Here is a 17,056-nt window from a genome sequence, read left to right on the forward strand (position 1 = left end):
GGGAAAGAGCGAAGCTGAAGGAAATAGTGAAGGTCAGGGTGGGCCAGGAGCAAGCCAGCTGTATGGGATCAAAAACAGCCGAGGAAGCCAGTCAGGAACAAGAGGTGGGTGGAGCAGATGTGCTGAAAGGAGAGGTGATACCATGAAAGAGATGAAGTACGTGCTGTTCCTTCTGCTGGCAATACTCTTCCCTGTTCTTTTCACCTGATTTGTGCTTCTCACTCCTGGATTTTTCAATTAAAAGTCACTTCTCCCAGAAAACTTCCTTGACCTACCCTAGAATAGCAAGTAGGGAAAAGGTACCTGCAGAATTCTCTTTAGAGAGGAAAATGTCTTTGTGTTAGAAAAACAAATTGAGAAAAATACATGATAAATTGACAAAGATATTTGGAATACACATGATTAAAAATACTTGCAAAACATATATGCCCAATATAAGGGCCATTTCCTTAATTTACCCAGATTGCATAAATCATTAAGAAAAATTTTTAAATGTAGATAGTAGCTGGGTGTGGTGCTGCCTGCCTATAGTCCTAGCTACTGGGGAGGCTGAGGCAGGAGGATTGCTGGGGCCCAGGAGTTTGAGATTACAGTGAGCTATAATTGTACCACTGCACTCCAGCCTAGGCAACAGAGCAAGACTCTGTCTCTAAAATTAATTAATCAATTAAATTTAATAGATAAAAATGTAGATAGAATAACTGAAAATCTAACAGCCACCTTGGACCACATGAAGACTTTGGGAATAGAAGCCATGCATAATTGGAGCAATAAGACAAACACACCACATTTCTTAAAATAATAGGCAGAACCAGCAGCCCCTAGTAGGCAGCTAAGTACCCCATCTTTTTCTCCACGTGGACCTGGAGACCTGGTCTGGAGTTTCCAGCAGTTGCTTCTAGAGCTCCCTCCTCTAGCTTGGAAAGCCTTGAGAGGATGTTCATGGACAGCAAGAGAGTAAGTGGACATTGACCTAGTTAGCCAGATGATGTGAATGAAGCCTGGCTACAAGTAGAGAGAAAATTGTCACAGCCAGATCACCCTCTGATATCAGATTGGTCGTATCTGTGTGAGAAACACCTGATCTGATGTGTTCTCCATCCCAAATAATAACAACTAATATTTATTGAGCACTATGTGCTAGACACTGTTCTGAGTATTTTACACATAGTAACTCATTTAATCCTCACAACAAGCACATAAGGAGAGCTGCAGTTCTTATTCCCATTTTACAGATGGAGGAAACTAAATCAAAGAGAAGTTAAGCAACATCCCCCAAATTCTGGTGGAGCCAGGATTTGAACTCGGGCAATTTGGCTACAGAGCCCAAGTTCTTAACCACTATATTATACCACCTACTTCATAATAGATCCAGTTTCATTTCCTATACTTAATGAAACTATTGAAAGTACATCGCAGTGCCTGGAATTCCATATCCTGTTATATTTTTGTTCATTTAGGAATTGATTCTCCCATCACTACTCTGAGGGAAGCATCGCAGGTGCTTGGGCCCCTAGCACCCAGCCGCAGGGCCTGCACACAATAATACTCAAGAAATGTTTGTTGTTTGATGAATGAAGCCCAGTTTTACTGAGGAAGAAACAACAACTCAGAGAGGAGGAGCCAATACTGAACTGAAGTCTTCTGACTCCAAATCCAATGTCCTTGGAAATTCAACCTGCTGTCTAAACTAGTTGTGACATGTACTTACAACTTGGCCATCTGGTAGGAAGAGAAAAGACCAGAATTATCCACTGTCCTATGAATGAGCAGTTCCATTAAGATTACCCTGAGAGTTACATCCAAGGAAATCAAACAGCTACAAGTATTATATGCAGCTTTTCAGGACAGCTATATACACATATTAATATTTTTCCAAAGTTAAAATAATGTCATTCCTTTTATTATTAATTTTATTCAAATTGATATTCACTTTCAAAGATTCACATACACAAAATTACTAAGTAGAAACTGAAAAATCATTTATAATGCCTCTTCAGAGTAAACCACTGTTTATAATTTATATATATCTATATATGTGTGTATATATATTCTGTGAACAAGGCAATTTAGAAAGCATTAAATATTTTATAGTATGAGCCTGTTTTTTTTTTTTTTTTTTTTTGGAGACAGAGTCTCACTTTGTTGCCCAGGCTAGAGTGAGTGCCGTGGCGTCAGCCTAGCTCACAGCAACCTCAAACTCCTGGGCTCAAGCGATCCTCCTGCCTCAGCCTCCCGAGTAGCTGGGACTACAGGCATGCGCCACTATCCCGGCTAATTTTTCTATATATATATTTTTAGTTGTCCATATAATTTTTTTCTATTTTTAGTAGAGACGGGGTCTCGCTCTTGCTCAGGCTGGTCTCGAACTCCTGACCTTGAGCGATCCGCCCGCCTCGGCCTCCCAGAGTGCTAGGATTACAGGCGTGAGCCACCGCGCCCGGCCACGAGCCTGTTTTTGAATAAAATTATATGCAAGTATATCTGCATAGAAAAGTTCCTGGAAGGAGATATATATCTATGTCTATATATATACTATATTTATAATATATGCAATATAGATAGATATATATCTATATCTATATATTTACTATATTTATAATATATGCAATATAGATATATGTACACATATAGATATGTAGCTCCTTCCAGGTACTTTTCTATGGAGATATAGTTGCATATAATTTTATTCAAAAACAGGTTCGTACTATAAAATATTTAATGCCTTCTAAATTGCCTTATTCACAGAAGAATACAGGGTATCCCAAAAGTCTCCATACAAACGGAAAATCTTGTAATGAATATCTTGTAAACAAGAAAAGGTATCTTTAACTATAATTTCCCATTTTCCCTATGTAGGGTGACTTTTGGGACACCCTGCATTGTATGGACAGTTTCCTTTAGAGCTGTATCATCATTTGCATCAATTTCAGAATATTCCACTGTATATATGCATCCTAACTTAATCATCCCACTCCTGAACACTAAAGTGTTTCAAACTTTTGCTATTATGCAAAATCTTGTTTAAATAACCTTATACATTAGTTTAACCATTTTCTTAGAATAAGATACTGGAATTATAATGACTGGGTCAAACTGCATAAACATGTTATTATATGAATGTGGCTCATATACTGCAGAATTACCCCTGGGAAGTCTGGATCAATTTTTACTATGCTGGCCCTGGCTAGATGCTTGAGGGTTGCCTGGATGGTCTGTGTTGGTCTTGGCTGGGACACCTGGGCTCTCTCTCCTCCTCAGGGTCCCTCACCCTCCAGCAGGCTACCCCAGGCTTGTTCTCATGGCATGGGAAGGGTTCCTGAGACAGGATGCATGAAAGACCTCTTAAAGCCTAGTCTGGGAACTGGCACAATGTCACTTCTGCCACATTTCGACAAACCACGCTGAAACAATTGGACAGTTATAATATATGCAAAAAACTCAAAGATGTATACCTTACATTTTATATTAATACAAAAATTGCCTCCAAATGAATCAAAAACTAAAATGTGAAATATAAAGCCATTAGACCTTTAGAAGAAAACACAGGAGAAGTATTTATAAACTTGGGTCAGGAAAATGGAGCAAACAGATGTTACCTTTTGTGAGAAAGGAATGACAATTGAGAGGTCAAAACCATAGGTTCTGAGAAGGGATCTGAGAGCCACAGAGAATTAATCCGAGGCCTTGAGACCTAATCAAGGAATTGCAACATTGGCCTAACTGGATTTCAGAATGGCCATGGACCACTAACTGCTTTGTGCATCCTGTTGCCCCCTTGTTGAACAGGAATATCTAGGGAAATTATCCTATTCCTGTTTCACCATTGCATGTTGAGTGTGAAGGGGGCGGATAACCAGTCTCCAGTTTCACAGGTCGGAGGAACTGCACTTGAGGAGCTAAACTTGAGGAACTACACCTGAGGAGCCTCTTCTCACCTCGCCTTGACTTAGATGACAAGACTGCGGACTTCAGGCTGGTGCAGCAATGGGATGAGACACTCGCAGGCTGTTGAAGAGTGGGATGAGTGTGTTTTGCATGTGAGGTTTGTGGCCAGAGTGGACTAGTGATTTCCAAGGTTTGTCTATAGATTCTGTGATACTATCTCCCTGAAGCGGTGAAGCTTCATTCCGGCCCTGAGTGTGGGAGGGACTTAGTGACCCATGTCTCATGAACACAATATGGCAGAAGTGATGACACATCATGTCCAAGATGAAGTTATAAAAAGACAGTGGTTTCAGTGCAGTTAGACAGAAGGAATGAGTTCCAGCATTCGATAGTACAGTAGGGAAATTATAGTTAACAATCATTTATTGTATATTTCACAATAGCTGAAAGGGAAGAATTGTAATGTTCTCCTCACAAAGAAAAGTTAAATGTTTGAGGTGATGGTTATCCCAATTACCCTGATTTGATCATTACACATTGTATACAGATATGAAAATATCACATGTACCCCCAAAATATGTACTATTATATACCAATAAAAAATAAATAAAAGCTAAAGAGTAATTTTTAAAATGGTGAAAAAGAAGACAGTGATTTCTGTGAGTGCACTTTCTCTCTCTCTCTCTCTCTCTCTCTCTCACATCACTCACTCTAGGAAATCCCGCTATCATGTCGTAAGGACATCAGGCAGCCTATGGAGAGGCCCATATAGGAGGCATTAGGGCATGCCAGCCGCTCTGTGAGTCACCTTGTAAGCAGATTTTCTGAGACCAGCTAACAGCCACATGAATGACCTTAGAAGTGGATTGTCCTCCAGTCGAGCCTTGAGATGACCACAGCCCTGACCCACAGCTTGACTACAACCTCCTGAGAAACCCTGATCCAGAAGCACCCAACTAAACTGCCTCCAAATTCCTGACCCACAGAAACTATGAGAGAATCAACGTTTGTTGTGTTAAGCCACCAAGTTTGTGATAACATTACTCAGCGATAGATAACTATTAATAATACAGTTGTCAACTCTGAAACTTGTCATTTGGTGGCCTTTTATCTTTTTAGTTTCTTCTCATTCCCACTAACCAACTTTTCATATGCTGAAGATACAGGCTGGTCTTGAATTCTTGACTTCAAGCGATCCTCCCAGAGTGCTAGGATTACAGGTGTGAGCCACCGCAGCAGACCAGGACAGGTTTAAAACAAAGATACATCAGTGCGGTCTTGACAAAGTAGGGACACATAGAAAAATGGAACAGAAAAGAAGCTAGAAATAGTTTCACATGAACATAGCCAATTGATTTTTGACAGAAGTGCAAAGGCAATTCAGTGGAGCTTTGGGTACTAGTTTCCTATTGCTGCTGTAAAATATTACTATAAATGCAGTGGTTTGATACAACACAAATCAGTTAGCTTATACTTCTAGCTGTTAGAAGTCCGAAAATGGGTCTCTTATGCTAAGGTATCAGCAAGGCTATGTTGTTTCTGAAGGCTCTACAGGAGAAACCGCTCCTTGTCTTGCCCAGCATGTAGAGGCCACCCGAGTTCTTGGCCCCTTCCAGGAACAGCGTTACTCCAATCTCTGCTTCTGTCAGAGCATCCCCTTCTCTGACTCTGACCTCCTGTGGTCCTCTCATGAGGACCCTTGTGATTACACTGAGCCAGCTTGGATGAGCTTTTCAACAAATGATGCTGGAAAAACTGGACATTTATATGCAAAAAAAATGAACCTTGATCTATACCTCACGCCTTATACAAAAATTAACTCAAAATGGATCAGGAATGAAAATGTAGAAGGTAAAATTCTTAAATTTTTAGAAGGAAACATAGGAGAAATTTTTGTGAACTTGGTTTAGGGAAATATTTCTTAGATAATGCATATAATGCATGAAAAGCACAATCCTTCTCTTTAAAAAATTTTTAGAGACAGAGTCTTGCTATATTGCCCAGGCTGGCCTCCAACTCCTGGGCTCAAGTGATCCTCTCGCCTCAGCTTCCCAAGTAGCTGGAACTACAGACTCAATTCATTTTTTTTTAATTGAAAAATTAAGCCAAGGTGAGGCACAGTGGCTCATGCCTGTAATCCCAGCACTTTGGGAGGCTGAGGTGGGAGGATCTCTTCAGGCCAGGAGTTCAAGACCACCTTGGGCAAAATAGTGAGACCTGGTCTCTAAAAAGAAAAAAAAAAATTAGCCGGAATGGTGGCAGGGGCACTTGTAGTCCCAGCTACTTAGGAGGCTGAGGCAGGAGGATAACTTAGGCCCAGGAGTTTAAGGCTGTAGTCAGCTGTGATCATGCCACTGCACTCTAGACTGGGTGACAGAGTTAAACTACATATCTTTAAAAAAAAAGTTTTAATTGAAAAATTGGACTTGACCAAAATTAGAAATTTTTACTCTACAAAAGATACAGATAAGAGAATGAAAAGACAAGCCAAGGACTGGGAAAAATATTAGCAAATCACATACCTGACAAAGGATTTGTCTCCAGAATATGCAAAGAATTCTCAAAATGCAGAAATTTTTTTAAAAACCTATTTTTAAAATCATAAAAGTTTAAACAATAACTTCACCAGATAAAATAGACACATGGCAAATAAGCACATGAAGAGATGCTCATCATCACTAGTCATTAGAGAAATACAAATTAAAGCTACAATGAAATATTACTACATACCTATTAGCGCTCACATACACACACGCACACACACAAAATTGACGATACCAAATGTTTATGAGGACGCAGAGTAACAGGAACTCTTATATACTGTTGGTGAGAATGCAAAATAGTAAAGCCACTTGGGAAAATTGTTTGGCAGATTCTTTTAAACACACACTTACCATATGACCTAGTTATCCTACTTCTTGATATTTACCCAAACATAATGAAAACCTGTATTTGTACAAAAAAAACTTGTATATGAATATTTATTGCTGCTTTATTCATAACCACCCAAACCTAGAAACAATCCAAATATCCCTCAACTGGGGAATAAACTGAATACAAACTATGGTACATTCATACAAGGAACAACTACTCAGCAATAAAAGAGAGCAAACTATTGATATATGCAACATCACGGGTGAATCTCGAATGCATTATGCTAAGCAAAAGAAGCCAGATTCAAACATATGTTTCCATTTGTATGACTTTCTGGAAACAGAAATACTGTAGAGACAGAGAACAGATCAGTGGTTGCCAAGAGTTAAGGGTGGAGCAAGAGTTTGACCACAAAGAGGAAGCCAGAGAGAATCTTTTTAGAGGGGGGTGGGTGATGGAATTTCTTGTGTCTTGATTGTGGCAGTGGTTATAAGGACTCTACACACTTGTCAAAACTCATAGACTGTCCACCAAAAAGTGAGTTTTATTAACTATAAAATTTTAAAACAAATTTTCTTTAAAAAAAAGAAACAGCTATATGAGGTCAAATGCCCTGTGTACTTTCATGTTAGGGAATGGGTTTCCTATGTCAGGAACCAAAAGGATGAATGGGTAGAAAAATGAATGGAGAGATGGGTGGGTGGATGGATGGATGTCTGCCAGCCTTCCTGCACACTTGCTCAAATTTTTTGGTTCCCCAGGTGATATTTCTAAGATCTTTGGGGTAGCACTGCAGGTATTTTCTATACATACCTCCCTCAGATCATAGTAGTGTTAGCATCTGATTAAATGAGACACTAAATGTGAAAATTCTTTGCAAATTGAAAGTATACTACAAATGCCAGAAATGTTACTGCTTAAGGAAGAAACAGTCTAGATAGTCATGTGTTTTGTAGCAATATTGAGGCTTCTGAGAGTCCACAAAACAAGTACCCCAGGTCTTTTTTATTTTTAAAGCCATTGCAGGCACTGTGAGGAATGCAGTGCAAAGCCACTCCTAATGATATCCACTGTGCCTCTCCTTCCCGACGTGCCACCCAACAAAATGCTTTGTGAAGGGCTAGAAATGGAGGATGAAACCCAGAAAAAGGGAGCGACTTTCTCAAGGCCACACTGTGAGATGGAAGTAGAGTTAGAGCCACCAGTTTCATGGTAGAATGTTCTTGACCGGACTCCATTTCAATGGCAGATTTAAGTGGTGTACAAAATACTAGTCCTTCCAACTTCCCTGCAGGTAAACCCGAATAGCCAGAGGGCAGATTGCCAAAACAGGAAAAATAACCCAGAGGCATAAAAAGGAAAAAAAGAATGCAATGTTCCTATAAAGAAAAACATCTGTCCAAAGAAACCTTGTATAATTCAGCTGAGAATTGTAACTTTCTTTTTGCTACAAACTGCTGGCAAGGACTTGATTTCTCTCAACTTTGCCATGCAAGAAAACAATGACATGTTTGCGGTTATTTTACTTGGAGTGTTTCTCAACCTCTAAATGTCAGCCATTCTCTGCATCTAAATATGAGCCAAGGTATGTGTGATCAGAAGAATTTTTTTTAGATATAAAATTGCCAAGGAAAGACGGGAGTTAGTGGACCTAAGGCTTTTATCCACAGTATCCACAAATCTAAGAATTGGCTTTCCCAAAGTTTTTATTTGTTTTGTTTTGTTTGTTTGCTTTTTAAGACAGGGTCTCACTCTGTCACCCAGGCTGGAGTGCAGTGGGGCAATCATAGCTCACTGCATCCTCGAACTCCTGGGCTCAAGCGATCCTCCTGCCTCAGCCTCCTCAGTAGCTACTACTACAGGCATGCACCACCATGCCCAGCAGCCCTTCCCAGAGTTTAGAAAGAGAAAGCCATTCTACAGAAAATTCTCTAATACATCTTTGTACTCTATAGTCTAAGGAAACAAGGAAATTCCAGAAAGAAGCCACTGCCATGTGTTGTTTCTTTTTGGATTAAACCTAACATTCAAATCAATTTCTATAGTTGGAACTACTGAAGAAAGAAAGCAAGATAGCCCAAAACAAAAAGCCAAAAAGCAGTAAAAGATCTCACTCTCAATTCTAGAGAGTGAAGAATTTAAAAACTAAAGAAAACAAAAAACTTGACAAGTATCCTCACACAGGTAGAAAGCTGTTTCCATTCCAAATAGCAATGAGGCTGTGAATCTTGGAGAACTAAAGCCAAGTAAAGGGCTTCCACCTTCCCCCCAGCAGGCTCCCCACTCATGACGGGATAGAAGCCAGAGGAAAGGAAATGATCACAGAGATTCATCTTGATGCATAGGTGGGAGCCTTTATTTATAGATTCCGTGCGCTTCTTCCAGCTGACTGGTTTGCTTTCTGACAAGACCCATTCAGGATCATCATATGCTCAAATTTACTAGCAGACATTATGCAGTAAATTATTTCTGGCTATAAAAGCATGCCCCATTTATATGCATAGTGGAGCCCTGTAAGTATGACTATTATGTTATCAATAGACAGTGTTTAAGTCCTAAAAGTCTCCCTATGAGCATTTATGAACATTATTCATTTTTAAAGAGATAGAGGAAGGTTAGTGAGTTGGAAGATGTCAGGCAGCAGAAGGATTTTTTTGTTTTGCTTTTACTTTCCATATAAAATTGTCTGCTTACAATAGATCTCTTCCAACGAACATTTGGGGATGGGAGAGGGAACAGCTGAGGCATAGTGGTTTTTGTGGTCCAGTGGACTTGAGTGGCATTTGGCTTTGCCTCTTCCTTGTCAGGGGGCCACCTACCTCTCTGAGCGTCACTGTTCCCATCTGAAAAATGTGGATGACAGTGCCCACCCCTTACAGTGCTACTGTAAGACTCAAAGGAGATATTTTGGGTTGTTCTTAGTGAACGGTAAAGTACTACAAGGTATGAGGAAGTAGTTAGGGTTTTTGTTTCAGTATTTTTTTTTTTTTTTTGCCCCAGATGAAAGAGAAGAAGTGAGAAATGTCCTCAGTATCAAATTATATTCTCCATCATTGTATCTCACCACTGGTGGCTCGCCCTGTCAAATGAAAACTACTCACAAAATATTCTGCATGAGTCAGTTGATTTCTTGCTAGTAAGGGAGAATTGTTAGTCAGAATTTGAGTAGACAGTTGTCCCCCAGATATTTACAGCTTGGAAAGGCAATTTCACAACAACTGTATATTAGTTTGGGATTGCAATGACTGAGATGCTTCATTCTGTCACTAGCAAAACCTGTAAGCAAATTCCAATCTCTTTATCCGTCCCTTTTGCTGGATATTTTTCAAGAGTTTTGATTAGTACATACCAAATATAGTCCATTAGTAACTTGAATTTCCCATTTTAACCTGTTCTTTCCAATCAGCTACTTATCAGTTCAGTCCATATTGGGAACTTTGCCCTTTCTCTATCTTGCTCTAGTTCTCCTATTCCTGATTGTTCCTTATTGAACCATGGCTATTGATTTTTCTGGCCTTATTGAGTTTTTCCCCTTGTGATTATGGTATATCTGTACCATTAATATCTCATTTCTTTTTCAACTATCTTGGATAAATAAAATTTATCCATTCAATGATTTTGGCAGTCATTCACACTTTAGTATAAATAGCTCTTTAAATCTATTTAGAGCCCACCCACCTCATGCTACTCCCCACTACATGCCACCACTGCCCCTGGACCTAGGTGCAGAGAATGTCCACAGCCCTGGCCACCATCTAGAGCCTTGCCCAGCCACCACTGCCACCGCTGCAGCAGGACCCAGTCAGGGAGAACTCCCACACCACCTGCCTCCATGGAGAGAGACACATCCTGCCCCTTCCCCCTGCCTGAGCTTCCAGTAGCAGCTTGGGGACCAACCCACCACTCCGCACAAATATCCCTCAGCACTGGCTTGGACTGTGACACCACAGGGGAATGGGATGATACAGGAGAACAGCTGTGTCACAGGCTTTCAGTACATCCACCCCTCTTCTGCCTGGTCAATTTTCCAGAGCAGAACTCAAGCATATCATCCAGGGACCTCTCCGTCTCTTCACTGAGCAACAGACTTCCCAGCAGAGGAGAACAGGTGTATCACAAAACTATTAGTTTTGAGCCGAGGGAAGAGATTCCAGATGAGAAGGAACCAGCATAAGACTGCTGGCAATATGAGAAAACAGACTCCTTCAACACCCTCAGAGGATCACACTGGCTCCCCAGCAATGGACTCCAACAAAAAGGAAACTTCTGAAATGTTAGATAGGAAATTCAGGATATGGATCTCAAGTAAGCTCAATGGGATTGGTGAGATAGTTGAAAATCAACACTGAGAAACCAAAACAATAATTCTAGACATGAAAGTAGAATTCACTAAAGACATAGATGTTTGTCTTTTTGTTTGCAATTTTTTTAAGACATAGATATTTGAAGAAAAAAATAACAGAACTTGTGGGAATGAAAGAGTCATTTAGGGAATTTCAAAATACAGTGGAGGCCGGGCGCGGTGGCTCACGCCTGTAATCCTAGCACTCAGGGAGGCCGAGGCGGGTGGATTGTTTGAGCTCAGGAGTTCGAGACCAGCCTGAGCAAGAGCGAGACCCCATCTCTACTAAAGATAGAAAGAAATGATCTGGACAGCTAAAAATATACAGAAAAAATTAGCCGGGCATTGTGGTGCACGCCTGTAGTCCCAGCTACTTGGGAGGCTGAGGCAGGAGGATTGCTTGAGCCCAGGAGTCTGAGGTTGCTGTGAGCTAGGCTGATGCCACAGAACTCACTCTAGCCTGGACAACAGAGTGAGACTCTGTCTCAAAAAAAAAAAAAAAAAAAATACAGTGGAAAGTTTCAACAACAGACTAGACCAAGCAGAAGAAAGAATTTCAGAGCTTACAGACAAAGCTGGCAAATTAATCAAGTTAGTCAAAAATGAAGAAAAATAAGTAAGAAGAATGAATAAAATCTTCATGAATTATGGGACTATGTAAGGTTATCAAACATAAGAATTATAGGTATCCCTGAGGGAGAAGAAAAAGAGGCATGGAAAGCCTACGTGGGGGAATAATAGAGGAAAACTTTCCTGGTCTTGCTAGAGATCTAGATATCCAGATACAAGAAGGGCATCGAACTCCTGGAAGACTCATTCCAAATAGGACAACTCCAAGACATATAATCATCAGACTGGCCTAAGTCAAAGTAGAGGAGATAATACTACAAGCTGTGAGATGAAAGAATCAAGTAACTAGGCCAGGCATGGTGGCTCAGACCTGTAATCCTAGCACTCTGGGAGGACAAGACAGGAGGATCCCTCAAGGTTAGGAGTTCGAGACCAGCCTGAGCCAGAGCAAGACCCCATCTCTACTAAAAATAGAAAGAAATTAGCTGGACAACTAAAAATATATAGAGAAAAAATTAGCTGGGCATGGTGGTACATACCTGTAGTCCCAGCTACTCGGGAGGCTGAGGCAGAAGGATCGCCTGAGCCCAGGAGTTTGAGGTTGCTGTGAGCTAGGCTGATGCCATGGCACTCTAGCCGGGGCAACAGAGCAAGACTCTATCTCCAAAAAAAAAAAAAAAAAACAGTCAGTACTGCTCAAAGTGATTTACAGATTCAATGCAATTCCCATCAAAATACCAATGACATTTTTTCACAGATCTAGAAAAAACAATCCTAACCTTCACATGGAATCAGAATAGTCAAATAGTCACAGCAATCCTAAGCAAAAAGAACAAATCTGGAGGCATCACATTACCTGACTTTGAATTATATAATACTACAAGGATATAGTAACCAAAATAGCATGGTACAGGTATAAAATTAGACACATAGACCAGTGGAATCCAGAAATAAAGCCATATAGCTACAACCAACTGATTTTTGACAAAGCAGACAAAAATATACACTGGGGAAAGGAGCCCTATTCAATAAATGGTGCTGGGAAAATTGGATAGCCACATGCAGAAGAATGAAACTGGATCCCTGTCTCTCACCATATACAAAAACTCAAGATGGATTGAACTTAAATATACGAGGGCTGTCCAGAAAGTATCCAGCCATTGTTAATATAACGACTCATATTACATGGCTGGATACTTTCCCAATAACTCTCATAAGACCTAAAACCATAAATATTCAAGAAGAAAACAGGCCAGGCACGGTGGCTCACGCCTGTAATCCTAGCACTCCGGGAGGCCAAGGTGGGAGGATCGCTCGAGGTCAAGACCAGCCTGAGCAAGAGCGAGACCCCATCTCTACTAAAAATAGAAAGAAATTAGCTGGACAACTAAAAATATGTAGAAAAAATTAGCCAGGCATGGTGGTGCATGCCTGTAGTCCCAGCTACTCGAGAGGCTGAGGCAGGAGGATTGCTTGAGCCCAGGAGTTTGAGGTTGTTGTGAGCTAGGCTGATGCCACGGCACTCTAGCCCAGGCAACAGAGCAAGACTCTGTCTCAAAAAAAAAAAAAAAAAAAGAAGAAGACAAAAACATATGAAAAACTCTTCTGGACATTGGCCTAGAATGGACATTGGCAAAGAATTTATGACTAAGACTCAAAAGGCAAATACAGCAACCACAATAATAAATAAAAAGGACTTAATTAAATTGACAAGTTTCTGCACAGCAAAGGAAATAATCAACAGAGTAAATAGACAACATACAGAATAGGGGAAAATATTCACAAATTTTACATCTGACAAAAGACTAATACCCAGAATCTACAAAGAACTCAAAAATTCTGCAAGAAAAAAACCAAAGAACTGTATCAAAAAGTGGGCAAAAGACATGAACAGTTTTTCCAAAAGAAGATATACACAAATGGCCATAAACACATGAAAAAATGCTCAACAACACTATCATCAGGGAAATGCAAATGCAAATTAAAATGACAATAAGATATCACCCCTGTCAGAATAGCCCTTTCTTTTTTTTTTTTTGGAGACAGAGTCTTACTTGGTCACCCCAGCTAGAGTGCAGTGGTGACATCATAGCTCACTGCAACCTCAAACTCCTGGGCTTAACTGATCCTCCTGCCTCAGCCTCCCAAGTAGCTGGGACTACAGGCACATGCCACCATAACTGGCTAATTTTTCCATTTTTCATAGAGACAGGGTATTGCTCTTGCTCAGGCTGCTCTCAAACTCCTGAGTTCAAGCAATCCTCCCACCTCAGCCTACCAGAATGCTAGGATTACAGATGTGAGCCACTATACCCTGGCCCAGAATGGCCATTATTAAAAAATCAAAAAACAATAGATGTTGGTGTGCATGCAGAGAAAAAGGAATGCTTTATACACTGTTGATGGGGCTATAAATTAGTACAATATCTACGGAAAACAGCACGGAGATTCCTCAAAGAACTAAAAGTAGACCTACCATTTGATCCAGTAATCCCTCTACTTTGTATCTATCTAAAGGAAATGAAGTCATTTTACAAAAAGACACCTGCACCCAAATGTTTATAGCAGCACAATTCACAATAGCAACCTAAGTGACTATCAACAGATGAGTGGATAAAGAAAATGTGATGGGGTGTGTGTGTGTGTGTGTGTGTGTGTATACATATATATACACACACGCACACACACACACACACACACAATGGAGTACTACTCAGCCATAAAAAGGAATGAAATAATGTCTTTTTCAGCAACTTGGTTGGCACTGGAGACTACTGTCCTAAGTGAAGTGTCTCAGGAATGGAAAAACAAACACCATATGTTCTCATTTATAAGGGGGGGCTAAACGATGGGTACACACGGTTGTAAACTGGTATAATGGACATTGGAAACTAAGAAGGGAGGAGAGTAGGAGGGGGGCGGGGGATAAAAATTTACCTATTGAGTACAATGTACACTATTCTGGCGATAGATATGCTAAAAGCCCTGACTTCGGCATTATACAATCCACCCATGTAACAAAAAACACTTGTGCCCCCTTAATCTATTAAAATTTTTAAAATAAATAAAAATAAAATAACATCTCCTCAAAAACAATCTGTTTAGCTAATTTGCATTCATAAGAACATGCAATGTTGAGGAAGATGCATAAAAGAGAAAAAAGTAGGAATGTAATTTGCAAATTTATATATCATCTAGGCAGTGATAATCTCCTAGAGAGAGACTAACTTTTAATTTGTGTTTTTTAAATATGGAATGCTTCACAAATTTGCATCTCATCCTTGGGCAGGGGCCATGCTAATCTTCTATGTATTACTCTAATGTGTACATGTGCTGCCAAAGCTAGCGTAGAGGCTGACTTTTAGTTTTCACTCTCTGCTGCCGGTGCTACTCTGGGGCTTACAGTCTTGATCCACTGTGTCCCTCTGCTCTCTGGATGGCATCATTGTAAGTCCAAGGACAGGTTGAGCCAGGGCTGCACTGGCAATCCCGGGTCTGGCACCAGGCAAACCTGTCAGTCTTCCCTGTCTTGCCAGCCCCTCCTCCCAGCTGATTCCCCTTGGTGGTAATAACATGGCACGGACTATTTTTCTTCCTTTTCCATAAGTGTGATTATCTATTTATGCTCTAGGAGATGTTTCAGATGAAGATATCAAAAATCATTTTTAAAAAAATGATGTGCCATTCATACATTTTGCTTTGGGGTTCAGAATGCATGGCTGCCTCAGCTATGCCCAGGCGCCAGGTGCAGGATGGCCCTTTCCAAGGCATGCCCATGGCCTGGGGAAACGGGGCCCAGAGAGCGCTCCGTTTTGTAATTAATCTCTTCAAACTCTGATTCAAAGTAATTTTATTGCTGTCACAGAACTGGGCCTGAAGACAGGGCATTAAAAGAGTTTTTTTGATTCCCTTACCTTGGGTCAGTGCCGAAATGTTCCTAAGAGGCCTCAGCTAAGATTAATTACCTTTCATTTTAAATATCTAGTGGTGTGGCCTCAGCTATTTCTCAAAGTCTGATTCTCATGGTCTGACGGTTTCTTTGTGAGAAAGACCCTCTCCCTGTCAGAAACTTCAGCTTTCATTTCCCCTTCCTTAGTCATCCCAGCTTATTCTACCTGAGGCTTCCTCCTGTACTGGGTAAATGAGCGTTCAATTTCCTGGGTCTAACACAAGCACGAGCCCTGCTCTCTTTCCATGTGATTTCACTGTGGCATGGTCATGCTAACATGACAGAATGATATGACAGTGTCAGCACTCAAGATAAAGGAAAAAACTAAGATCAGAGTCACGTCCAGCTTATATTAATAATATGTGTTTACAAAGACCAAAAGTTCCTTCCAAACAGTGTTTAGGATCAGACTGCCTCTGGCTGGTTCTTCTACTTCATAGCTACATGAACTCTCCGGGCCTCAGTTTCCTCATTTATCTAGTGAAGAGCACCATACCTCACCAGTGGGCTTCTGGGAGGGTAAATGAGATTGAAGGAGGCCGACACACTGGCTCCCAGATAAAGGATAATCAATATACCCATCGGAGTCCATATTTGTCTAACACACTCTACAGGCCATTACATAACATCTTCTGTGTGGCGTTGTTCTCGGCACAGTGTGTCAGTCCCTTCCCTTGGCTGTCATTCCTTCCTTTACCTGTCAGCTCCCCTGCTGCAATGTGGTCTGGCCAGTTCTAGGTAGGTTACCCTGCAATTTTCCAAGTGAATCCTGAGAGGGTGTGGGAGGAACATTCTGCCTTCTCTGCTCAGCATTCGCCCCTTCTTCCTGGAATTGCTCTTCTTCTGACTCTAACCATGGGAAATGCCTTTTTCTTACATAGCCACAACTGAACACTCTAAGAAGTGCAGCTTTCCAAACCAGAACACTGAGAGTCTTTCCTGGAAATCTTTGGAACTGGATTTAACAGTCTTTCTCTCGTGGTAACAGATTTGGGAAGGGGGTCTTAGAGCTGCAGGTGGCCATGTTCCTGGCCGTGTGGACAAGGTCAGTGTGCGGGAGTAGAGCACCAAGCTATCAGACAGGCAGAGCTGAGGGATGCGTGACGGCAGGCATCCTGATGGCACTAGAGTCCTTGAATAAAGATGTCCTCAGGTCCAGACGTATGTCTGCTCTTCCTGAAGTCTGGCTGTTCCACCCATGCTTTGAGGCACGAGCTTCTCCCATTGCTCCAGTTTGGGTTCTGTGCTTGTAACCAAGCAAGGCCTACGAGGAGGGGCAAACCTGCTCATCCAGCCACAACATGTCCCAAGAAAATTGCCCCCTCCACCGCTTCCCTGGCCCACTCTGTAGTGCTGGGCTCTGTGTTGACCCCTGTGCCCTTGCTGGTCTGTCGGCACATTCTGTCCAGCATCTCAGTCTGCCAATAAAATCA

The 17,056-nt window shown here is 41.1% G+C and overlaps 1 non-coding gene across 1 annotated transcript; it reads right to left on the minus strand.

Annotated features, from left to right (window-relative positions):
• Window positions 1-14,918: 14,918 nt before the first annotated feature.
• LOC138388845 (U6 spliceosomal RNA) lies at window positions 14,919-15,021 on the minus strand. Its single transcript, XR_011234323.1, has one exon. It is a non-coding gene; the product is annotated as a U6 spliceosomal RNA (small nuclear RNA).
• Window positions 15,022-17,056: the final 2,035 nt, after the last annotated feature.

Source organism: Eulemur rufifrons, chromosome 7 (assembly GCF_041146395.1).
Source record: "Eulemur rufifrons isolate Redbay chromosome 7, OSU_ERuf_1, whole genome shotgun sequence".
Taxonomy (NCBI): domain Eukaryota; kingdom Metazoa; phylum Chordata; class Mammalia; order Primates; family Lemuridae; genus Eulemur; species Eulemur rufifrons.